This window comes from Varanus komodoensis, unplaced genomic scaffold, assembly GCF_004798865.1.
Source record: "Varanus komodoensis strain SLA01 unplaced genomic scaffold, ASM479886v1 scaffold39, whole genome shotgun sequence".
Taxonomy (NCBI): Eukaryota; Metazoa; Chordata; class Lepidosauria; order Squamata; family Varanidae; genus Varanus; species Varanus komodoensis.
The window spans coordinates 5,303,853-5,312,655 of NW_025335922.1; the positions used below are offsets into that span (position 1 = coordinate 5,303,853).

The following is an 8,803-nucleotide window of genomic DNA, read 5'->3' on the forward strand; positions in this document are numbered from 1 at the left end:
TAATATATGCATTTGGAAGTGCACCATACCCTAAAATAGGGCAAATTTGCCATGCATCATATATAACCACCTTAAGGATTTTTTTCTGCTCAGAGAATTGTACCTTGCCATTTCAAGTGCGGTCCATCCAACAGAAACATCAGAAGAATCCCAACCCTATCCTGGATTTCTACCCTAACCATATAATACAACCAATTCCCCATGCTTCATACTGATTTCCAAAATACCCACCTTCTGGAGATTTTTCTGCCCAGGTCATTGTATCTTGCCATTGTGATTGCAATCCAGACCTCAGAAACATCAGGAGCATGTTAGTTTTCCGAACCCTAACTCTACCCTGGATTTCCACCCCAACAGTAAAATAGGGCCTATTCCCCATTAATCATAGCTAGTTCTTAAATCGTCTCTTTCCAGAGTTTTTTTTTTTTTGTCCAGGTCTTGCCATTCCGATCACATTCCAGTCCTCAGAAACTACAGAAGCACCTTAGTTTTCCCAACCCTAACCCTACCCTAGATCTCCACCCTCACCCTAGAACAGGGCCTATTCCCCATGAATTATACCCAGTTGTAAAATCCTCTCTTTCCACAGGTTTTTCTGCCCAGCTCATTGTATATTACCTTTCCGATCGTGTTCCAGCCCTCTGAAACATCAGGATCACCTTAGTTTTCCGAACTCTAACCCTATCCTGGATTTCAACCCTAACCCTAAAATAGGGCCTATTCCCCATGCATCATTCCCAATTGTAAAATTGTCTCTTTCTGGAGGTTTTTCTGCTCAGCTCATTGTATCTCTCTTTTCCAATTGCATTCCAGCCCTCAGAAACATCAGGAGCACCTTCGTTTTCCAAACCCTAACCCTACCCTGGATTTCCAGTGTAACCCTATAATAGGGCCTATTGCGCATGAATTATACCCAGATTTAAAATTATTCCTTACTGGAGGTTTTTCTTCCCAGCTCATTGTATCTCTCTATTCCAATTGTGTTCCAGCCCTCAGAAACATCAGGCTGACCTTAGTTTTCCAAACCCTAACCCTACCCTAGATTTCCACCCTAACCCTAAAATTGGGCCTATTGCTCATGAATTATACTCAGTTTGAAAATGATTCCTTACCAGTGGTTTTTCTGCCCAATTCATTGCATATTGCTGTTCTGAATGAGATCCAGCCCTCAGAAACATCAGGAGCACCTTAATTTTCTGAACCCTAACCCTACCCTGGATTTCCAGTGTAACCCTATAATAGGGCCTGTTGCTCATGAATTATACCCAGAATTAAAATGATCTCTTACTGGAGGTTTTCCAGCCAAGCTCATTGTATCTTGCCATTGTGATTGTGTTCCAGCCCTCAGAAACACCAGGAGCACCTTAGTTTTCCTAACCCTAACCTGAATTTCCACCCTAACCCTAAAATAGGGCCTATTCCCCATGAACCATACCCAGTTGTATAATCGTCTCTTTCTGGAGGTTTTTCTGCCCAGCTCATTGTGTCTTGCCATTCCGATTGCATTCCAGCCTTTAAGAGCACCTTAGTTTTCTGAACCCTAACCCTACCCTGGATTTCCACCCTAACCCTAAAACAAGGCCTGTTCCCCTTGCATCATGCCGATTTCCAAAATCCGCACCTTGTGTATTTTTTCTGCCCAGTTCATTGTGTCTTGCCATTCTGATTGTGTTCCAGCCTTTATAAGCATCAAGAGCACCTTAGTTTTCCAAACACTAACCCTATCTCGGTTTTCCACTCTAACCCTAAAATATGGCCAATTCCTCATGCATCATTCTGATTTCCAAAATCCCCACCTTCCAGAGTTTTTTGTGCTCTGCGTATTGTGCCTTCCATTCCGAGTGTGTTCCAGCCATCAGAAACATCAGGAGCACTTTAGTTTTCTGAACCCTAACCCTACCCTGGATTTCCATCATATTTCCATTCCATCAAAATTAGGGCCTAGTCCCCATGAATCTTACCCATTTCTTATATCCTCTCTTTCTGGAGTTCCCCCCTCCCCATCACCCCAGTGTATCTTGCCATACCGGTCATGTTCCAGCTCTCAGAAACATCAGAAGCAGCTTAGTTTCCGAACCCAACCCTAGCCTGGATTTCCACCCCAACCCTAAAATAGGGCCAATTCCACATGCATCATACCCATTTCTCAAATCCTCTCTTTCCGAAGTTTTTCTGCTCAGCTAATTGTATCTTGGCATTCCTGTCATGTCCTGAGGATTGCAGTAGCACCTTAGTTTTCCGTACCCTAATGTTACTCTTTCTTTCCATCCTAACCTTAAAATATGTCCAAATTCCCATGCATCAAATGAATTCCCAAAATCCCCACCTTCCAGAAATTTTTCTGGCTAGGTCATTCTATCTTTCCATTCCTATCGCATTCCAGCCCACACCCACATCAGGAGCACCTTAGTTTTCCGAACCCTAACCTTATCCTGAATTTCCACTGTCACTGTAAAATATGGCCAATTCCACATGCATCACACTGTTTCCCAAAACATATTTGATTTAATTGCTCCACTGAACAAATTAGAAATATGTGGATTTTTAAGGCAAACTCATTTTGATCCACATATTTGGTTGCTGTTGTGAAATTAGGTCAAGACATATCAAAACGCAAACTGAAGAAATAAATACCCCATCTACAGTTTTGATGAGTGCTACATGTTCTATTACCATGTTCACATTTGCTATGAACCAGTGTGCTGGGTTCTTCTCTTGCCTGTTGTGGGCTCAGATGTGCATCCTTAACAGTATATTCATTGCGGCCCGATGATGTGGACAAGGTGCTTGGACGAGTACGTCCCACCACTTGCCTATTGGACCCTTGCCCGTCTTGGTTAATAAATAATTCCAAGCACGGGATTGGGACCTGGATCTTGGAAGTGGTTAATGCTTCTCTGAGGGAGGGTCGGGTGCCTGCCCTTTAAAGGAGGCGGTAGTCCTACCGGTCCTGAAGAAAGCGTCACTGGATCCAGAGATGGCCACTAACTATAGACCAGTGGCCAACATCCCGTTTCTGGGCAAGGTGTTGGAGCAGGTGGTGGCGGGACAACTCCAAGCACTCTTGGATGAAACTGATTATCTGGACCCATTTCAGTCCGGCTTCAGACCCGGGTACAGTACTGAATCTGCCTTGGTCGCCCTGTACGATGACCTATGCAGGGAGAAGGACAGGGGGAGTGCGTCCCTGTTGGTTCTTCTGGACCTCTCAGCGGCTTTCGATACCATCGACCATGGTATCCTGGATAGGCTAGCGGGATTGGGGGTCGGAGGCACTGCTTTGCAGTGGTTCCGCTCCTATCTCAACGGCCGATTCCAGAAGGTAGTGCTGGGGGACTATGGCTCTGCGCCATGGCAGCTATGCCATGGAGTACCACAGGGTTCCATTTTGTCCCCTTTGCTGTTTAGCATCTATATGAAACCGCTGGGAGAGGTCATCAGGAGGTGTGGGCTGCGGAATCATCAATACGCTGATGATACCCAGCTTTACCTCTCATTCTCCACTAATCCAGGTGAGGCAGTGGCTGTGCTGAACCGGTGCTTGGCCGAGGTAATGGGCTGGATGAGAGCCAATAAACTGAAGCTCAATCCAGACAAGACGGAGGTCCTGTTGGTTGGCGGATTGGGCTTCGGAGAGGGTGGATTTGACCTGGCCCTGAATGGGGTTGCACTCCCTCTTAGGGACAAGGTCCGCAGCTTAGGAGTACTCCTCGACCCGGAGCTTTCATTGGAAGCTCAGGTGACAGCGGTGGCGAGGAGCGCTTTCCTTCAGCTTCGGCTGATTAATCAGCTGGGCCCCTACCTGGAGTACGACTGCCTGGCGACGGTGACACATGCGCTGGTGACTTCCTGCCTTGACTTCTGTAATGCGCTTTACGTGGGGCTTCCCTTGAAGACAGTCCGGATACTTCAATTGGTTCAAAATAATGCTGCCAGGTTGCTGATGGGGATGGGGAGTTATGTTCACATGACTCCAGTCCTCCGACAGCTTCACTGGCTTCCCATTGAAGTCCGGGCCCAATTCAAGGTGTTGGTTATGACCTATAAAGCCCTAAATGGCTTGGGTCCTGGCTACCTGCACGAGCGCTTACGTCCGTATATGCCCGACCGCCCCTTGAGATCTGCGGGAGAGGCCCTTCTCCGGGAACCCTGCGTGAAAGAAATTAGGAGGGTAGGCACTCGGAGGAGGGCTTTCTCTGCGGTGGCGCCCAATCTATGGAATGTGCTCCCCAGAGAGGTCCGCCTGGCGCTGTCGTTATTTGTTTTTCGGCGCCAGGTGAAGACCTTTTTATTTAAATGTCATTTTAATTGTTAACAATATTTACTTATTTATCTGGCCAGGGCAACTTCTTTTCTTTTCTTTTATAACTTTTCTAACTTCTTTTATATCGTTTATATTTTTTATTTATTTTATATTATTCATTTTAATTTTATATTGTTATTTTTGTATTGTATTGTATTTTTTTGTGTTGTAAGCCGCCCCGAGGCTTCGGCAAGGGGCGGCATAGAAATGTTCTAATAATAATAATAATAATCAGAATTTCCGATGGTTTCCTATGTTGACTGCTGGAATATGGAATATGTGAATACCTGGTGGCAAAATGAGAGTTGCCTTTTACTATTTCCTTTGTAATTTATTAATTCTTTGTTTATGCATTTTGAACTGTGTATTAAATCTATTTAATGGAACCTCTGTTTATAGGCTGAGTGTATGAATTTGATATTAGAATGTTAAAAAATATGTAGTAGGAGGTTGACCCAGTGAATCCAATGTTTGTGATGTTTGATTTTTTTTTAGTGTTAGTTTAAAAATTTTAATTTATATATATATAAATTATTATATATAATAATATATATATAAATTATATATATATAGGCTGAGTGTAGATTTTATATTTTTTTGTCATTTCTCATACTGTGGCCTGAATGACTAAATGCTGAGGCACACAGAATGCTGTCGCCTTCCCACAAAGTGGTACCTATTTATCTACGAGCATTTGCATGCTTTTGAACTGCTAGGTTGGCAGGAGCTGGGACAAAGCAATGGAAACTCGCCCCATGGTGCAGATTCAAACTGTCGGCCTTTTGATTGATAAGCTCAGCAGCTCAGTGCTTTAAAGCACTGCACCACCCACATTTATAGTAGTAGTAGTGATGATGATGATGATGATGATAATGCAATATCATAAACATGGATATCCAAGATGGTATTCCAGAACTGTGGAGCCATGGCATGGAAGGTAAGTGTCCCTATCCTTCTTCTATGCCATGTATCCCACTAAGCACAAATTACCATTTTCTACCAAGATGGCAAAGCTGTCTTCCTTCTGCTTTTCAGAGGAAGGCTTCCAGAGTGGCTGGGGGTATATTTGTGGCACAGCTTTAAGATGTGCCTATAAACAAGTTCCTTTATAGCTTTATCCACCAAGCCTTATTTACAGATCTTCCATATGGTAGAGGTTCTCTCATCTGGAAGAAATCCTACAGCCAAATGAATCCATAATACATTCGAGGAAATAATATAGCAATATTTCCCCTGTAATATGTATGGTATCCATGTTCCTCTTCCTTCTACAGCAAGTCTTTCATGTGCTGTGCATCACAATGCCAGTTAAGTATATTGGCATATTTCTAAAGCAAAATAGGAAATTCCAGCCTGATACTTTGAAACAGAATCTTACAGCTGCTCACAAATTCCATGTTTCATGTTCGTCTGAATGTTCCATAAACAGTTCTGAGTCCAAAATTACATTTGAGGCTGGATCTGCCACATTTTATTTGACAAAAAAGGAGTGAAAGAAAAACAGAGAGCAAGACAGGGTCCTGCAGTTCTTTAAAGTAATGCTAACAACAAAAATCTTACTCAAAGAATAATGCTGGCATAAAGAAAGTGAAATGCTTTCATTTGGAATAAAAGAAAAGTGGCCCTTTGGAGAAGCCAGCTTTGAAAAACTCTTACTGAATTTATATAGACTTAGAAATCCTGTGAGTTGTGTCGGTATTTGCTTGTTTTGGAATTGGATCATTTCAGAATCATTTGTGCAACAAACAGTGAAAGAACTAAGAGGGGTGTGGAAATGCTGCCCAAGGGAGGAAGAAATGGGGAGATCTGTTTCTGCCAACAAAGATGCACATGCCTAAATCTTCATCAAACCCAATATATATTTGACTCTGTGGTTCTCTGTGCCGACAGTGCACAAAGGAACCTTTCGCCGATCACAGGCAGATGTGGCAAGATGGCAGACGGACAGGGGAAGTCATGATGGCGATAGGCGATAGCAAGATACAATGAGCCGGGCAGAAAAAACTCTGGAAAAGGCGGATTTGAGAAATGGGTATAATGCATGGCAGAGTTAGGGTGGATATCCAGGGTAGGGATAGGGTTCAGAAAACTGAAATGCTCATAATGTTTCTGAGGGCTGAAACATGATTGGAATGCCAAAACACAATGTGCAGGGCAGAAAAAACTCCAGAAAGGCAAGATTTAAAATATGGGTATGCTGCATAAGGAATAGGCCCCATTTTAGGGTAAGGGGGAAAATCCAGGGTAGGGTTAGGGTTTGGAATACTAAGGTGCTCCTGATGTTTCTGAGGGCTGGAATGTGTTTGGTATGGCAAGATAGAATGAGCTGGGCAGAAAAACCTCTGGAAAGAGAGTATTTTAGAACTTGGTATGATGCATGGGGGGTAGGCCCTATTTTAGGGTTAGGGTAGAAATCCAGGGTAGGGTAAGGGTTTGGAAAACTAAGGTGCTCCTGAGGCTTCTGAGGGCTGGAATGCCATCAGAATGGTTAGATACAATGAGCTTGGCAGAAAAAAACACCAGAAAGAGAGGATTTTAGAAATGGGTATGATGCATGGTCCTAGAAAAAGGGGCTTAGCCCACGGAGGAAACAGCAGCCTGAGGAGATTAAGCCGAAGCAGCTGCTGTACCTTCCATAGTATCTGCAGTCTAGGCTAATGCTGCAGCTGGGACCAGTAGCGGGGTTAGGTCAGAACTTGGGAGCAAAGTCCAGGGTACCCAGCTCTCTTGAAAGGACCACCAGGGAATGGCAGGTACAGAAGCAAATTCCATCTGATTCTTGCAGCCATCAGAGTGCCATAATAGAGGTCAGGATCCCATGCATGCTTAGAAACCCAGTAGCTCCGAGCTCGCTCCAGCCAGGGGAAATGCCAGGAAGTCAGGGCATTTTCTTTCTAAACATGCATAGGATGTTTAGGAAGAAGCATCAAACATCAAAAGCAAACTTGCACAGAGAACCATGGAATAGTCAAGTTGGAATGGGCCAGAGGGCCACTGGGTCCAACACCCTGCTCAGTGCAGGACTCCCAGTTAAACCACCCCCCTCAGATGCATCTGGAAGGCTTCCCGTGAGAGAGAGCCCACAACCTTCCTAGGTAATTTGTTCCATTGTCATACTGCTCTATCAGTCAGGATTTTTTTCCTGATATCTAGCGGGAATCTGTCTTCCTGTAACTTGAGTCCATTCTTCCATGTCCTGCACTCTGGGATGATTGGGAAGATATCCTTTCCTTCCTCTTTGTGACAGCTGTTCAAGTACATATAAAGTGCTATCATATCTCCTCTCAGTCTTCTCTTGAGATTAAACATGCCCACTTCTTTCAATCTGTCCTCATAGGGCTTTGTTACCAGTCCCTGGATCACCCTTGTTGCCCTCCCCTGAACCCTTTCCAGCTTGCCCACATCTTTCTTAAACTGTGGTACCTGGAACTGAGTGCAATATTCCAGATGGGGCCTAACCAGTGCCGAGCAAAGAGGGACTAGTACTTCACCTGGTTTGGAAGTGATACTTCTATTAATGCAGCTTAAAATAGCATTTGCCCTTTTTGCAGCCACATCACATTGCTGAAGGGTTTTTAATCAATCGATCGATCAATCAATGCTTTATTGTTTAAATCACCATTGGCAAGTGATTTTAACATATTAGTAATGTTAAAGTATGGAAGGGCAATGTGGAATGTCTGGAGAAAAATGTTAGTTTGGTGTTCACAACTGAAGGAATACACACGGCTACAATTAAGGCACGAGGCATAAAACCATTTAGTCTGGAGTCTAAAATTACCCAGCTGCACCACTGGCTGAGTCAGCCTCCATAAGAGCCACCCAGAGGTGGTGTTCAGGGATGGTCCATGAGGACTGGAACCTGGAATATTTCAGTTGAAGTCTCGAATCTCTGGGAGACACTATCTGCCCCTGCCCCACCATCCATGAGTACTGTTGGGAAGCAGCTGACCTAGGTATGGGCCCTGGGTCATTTGAGAGGTGCCCCAGATTTGTATAAGTGCAAGTGGTCAACAGCTGCAGGTGTGCTTCTTCCTTCCGACCTCAATAACCTGATAGTTTATAGAAGACTTCAGGAATCACTCCATTCCCAAATTAATAGGGAGAGGGACTGTAGCATGAAAGCACCAATCTTTCAAAACAGAGTGGAGGCGGCCACCATTCTGTCCAAAGTCTGTTCATTATTTTCATTAGGTCCAGAGTCCAAAATTGCTGAACAACATCACTCTTACCCAGCTTTCTCAGAGTCTACCTGACTGCAAAGGCCTGCCCAGCCAATTGCTACTGGGCAATTGGAGGTAGCAGGTTTGGCCAGAGTGAAAACAGAAGGCAGGGCTAGATGGACACTTGGCCTAATCCATCATGGCTCTTCTTATATTCTCAGGGATTAGCTCTGAGGACTAGGATTTCTAGCACTTCTTGAATATGAGTATATCTTGAGCTCTTGGGAATCATGACTAAATTAAGGCCATGAGGCAGCCTTCCCCAATCTGCCCCCCC

The 8,803-nt window shown here is 44.2% G+C and overlaps 1 long non-coding RNA gene across 1 annotated transcript in view; it reads right to left on the minus strand.

Annotated features, from left to right (window-relative positions):
• The window catches only part of LOC123028931, a 41,392-nt gene that overhangs the window by 19,824 nt on the left and 12,765 nt on the right, over positions 1-8,803 (minus strand). The window lies entirely within an intron of this gene.